Genomic DNA, 3148 nt, shown 5'->3' with positions numbered 1-3148 from the left:
TTGAACTTTGGACCACTGCCTACAAAAATTTCCAACGGATTTTCCATAAGTGAAAAAATGCAGAAGTTAGGAGCCAATGACTGTTTTTCATATAATTCAAAATGGTGGGAGATCTAAAGGTCAGAGGTCAAAAGTCAGAGGGTGAAAGTTGTTCAGCATGAGGAGACGCATATGTGTATCCACGTTTCATGGCTGTAGGTCAAACAGGGCATGAGTTGTACCTGTTCAAAGTTGCCATTTTCAATTGAGTGCTATAGCGCCACCTTTGGACGAAAGATTGTGAGAATTATTTCTTGATCGTTTTTCATGACCATCTACCATATGTCCGAGTTTCGTAAAAAGCGACAGCGCGGTTCAGCCAGAACTGCGAAAAGTGGCAGAAGTGACAGAATAAAGCGAATAATAAAACAGGTCCAGAGCTGAGCTCTGGCCCCGTAATGAAAGTGAAATATGATTAAGGTGTAGATTATGGACTGTCATATACAGTGGTTTTGAACACAGCTCACAGAGGGTAATGTGTGTGTATGTGTAAGTTGACGTTAATGCATATGAATAAATAACAATACATTGTGTGTGAGAGCCCGCAGAGTCGCTGAATAATTTTTGCTACCATGTTCTGTGTGTTGTTTTCCATTCACAGAATCAGCAGCTCCAGAAACCACTGAAGACACAGTTTATTCTCAGGTCAAACCAGGAACAAGCCGTGGTAAGATTCAATTTGATTTGACATCTACAGAACTAGACTAATGCTGCTATTGCTAGCTCTGACTTTATGCTGTGAGTTCCTAGAAGATAAATATAAACTGACAGAATAAGATATTTTTATTCAATCACAGACATAGTTTCAGGGTTTGATGCTGCTTGTTCCAGGTTGGTAAATGAAGATGTCAGGAACATATAGTCAACATGGAAGAACCAGAGTTGTAGTTACATCCACATTTATATAAGTCATACACACAAATTGGATCGTATTTGAACTAATTTAAACAGTCTTAAAGGAGTACTTAACCTCCAAAATGACTGTTCAATCCTTCACTCCATGAAGCCTTGAATAAATGGAGGATCTTTGTTGAATGAATAATGAGAGAATTAGAGAATATATGATAAAAACAAGAAAAATAGGAGATGAATGGACAGTAAGTAGGTCCCTATTTTGCACACCACCTTACCCCTTATGCCTCAACATTTTAGGCATCTTTTACTATTGTTTGGTATTTGAAACATTTTAAAAGTGTGAAAATAGCCGTGGTGAGCTTGTAGATCAACTATTTGAAAGTGGTGTGCAAGATATGGCCCTAAATGTAGGGCCATATCTTATATACGTAGGTGAGCTGTTGAACCCCACGTACATGCCCAGGTGTTCATCACACCGAAAGTGAATTAAAAAGTAAACTTTTGACAAAAAAAAACAGTGTTTTTTAAGTATCGAAAGTACGACTACAAGTCAGTTGGATTATACTGTGAGAGTTGTGTTGTGTTTTTGATATTGTTTAGATTTAACTTCAGAGCAGGTGATCCCTCTATAGAATGAAGCTGCACTAGTGAGTGTATGTGTTCTGGTGCTGCTGTGATTATTTAGCAGTGTTTAAGTCACTTCAATAAGAAACAAGTCATTAGGCAGGGGTTGTACTCAATGATAGAAATATCTGTCTGTCTGTCTGTCTGTCTGTCTGTCTGTCTGTCTGTCTATAGGAGCAGGAGAAGCAGATGTGACCTACGCTCAGGTTAATTACCAAAACAAAGGCAAAGCCAAGAATAAGAAAGGTATGTGAATACATATCCACCTATACAGTACAGTGTCAATAGACAATACAATAGGATTTTACCCTCATCCCTCAGCAATGAATGTGTTGCATTGAAACATAATGATAAAATACCTCTAGTCCTGAAAACAAAGGCAGATACAAAATCATGTGGTTAAACGTTCAAATGAGTAATTTGAGTATTTAATCATACTCAACTGGATTAAAATGTACTACTAATCATTTTTTGCTAACGTGTTCTGTGCATTTTCCATTGACAGAATCAGCAGCTCCAGAAACCACTGAAGACACAGTTTATTCTCAGGTCAAACCAGGAACAAGCCGTGGTAAGATTCTATTTTATTTGATATCTACAGAACTAATGCTGCTATAGATAACTCTGTATTTATGCTGTGAGCTCCTAGAAGATAAAACTGACTGACTAAAATATCTTATTCAATGACAGCCATTGTTTCAGGGTTTGACTTATTAAACTTGTATGATGCTGTTTGTTCCAGGTTGGTAAATGAAAATGTCAGGAACATATAGTCAACATGGAAGAAGCAGAGTTGTACTTATATCCACATTGATATAAGTCATACACAAGATATTATTTGAACTAATAAAAACAGTCTTAAAAGGAGTACTTCACCCCCAAAATGACTGATCAATCCTTCACTCCATGAAGCCTTGAATAAATGGAGCATCTTTGCTGAATGAATAATGAGAGAATTAGAGAATATATGATAAAGAAAAAAAAATAGGAGATGATAGGACAGTAAGTAGGGCCATATCTTGCGTGCCACCTTACCCCTTATGCTTAAAGGCATTTATTTTTACTATTTTGAAAAAACATTTTGAACATTTTGAATTTTGGGTGAAAATAGCCGATCTACAGCAACATGTTTGAGATTGTAGATCGACTATTTGAAGGTGGTGCACAAGATATGGCCTTAAATGTATATTAAGGATAAGAAGAAGAACGTCTGCACACTGTTCTCAAGCTAAAAAAAAAACATACTTTTTATTTATGCAACTTTTGATTTGCCTGATGAAGACCTAGAAGGTTGAAACGTTGCATAAATAAAACGTTTTTTGGAGCTTGAGAACAGTGTGCAGACTTTTTTCTTCTTATCCTTGATTCTTCCCTTGATGTTCAGCACCTGGCCTAAATGCAGGCATGGGATGTGCACACAATTATCTCTCCTAACTGTATATTAAACATCCCTTTATAAACTGTGCTCACAGAGTAATCCCAAGTGTCTTGTATCCAGTCACAATACGTCCAAAACATAATTTTAATCTGAAAAGTTTACTCTTTAATTCACTAACAGGATAAATCATCTGATAGATAAATGACATGCTCACCTACTTGGGTGTGAGCACGTACGCATGTCAGCTGTTGA

General features: G+C 36.8%; 1 long non-coding RNA gene across 1 annotated transcript; it reads left to right on the top strand.

The window, feature by feature from the left end:
• The first annotated feature begins 1690 nt into the window (after positions 1-1690).
• Positions 1691-2726, top strand: LOC311065280. The gene is made up of 3 exons (XR_014602813.1): positions 1691-1764; positions 2024-2089; positions 2261-2726. It is a non-coding gene; the product is annotated as an uncharacterized lncRNA (long non-coding RNA).
• The last annotated feature ends 422 nt before the right edge of the window (positions 2727-3148 follow it).

The sequence above is a fragment of the Gymnoscopelus microlampas genome (genome assembly GCF_963454915.1).
Source record: "Gymnoscopelus microlampas genome assembly, chromosome: 17".
Taxonomy (NCBI): Eukaryota; Metazoa; Chordata; class Actinopteri; order Myctophiformes; family Myctophidae; genus Gymnoscopelus; species Gymnoscopelus microlampas.
This window is presented reverse-complemented; position numbering and strand designations above follow the sequence as displayed.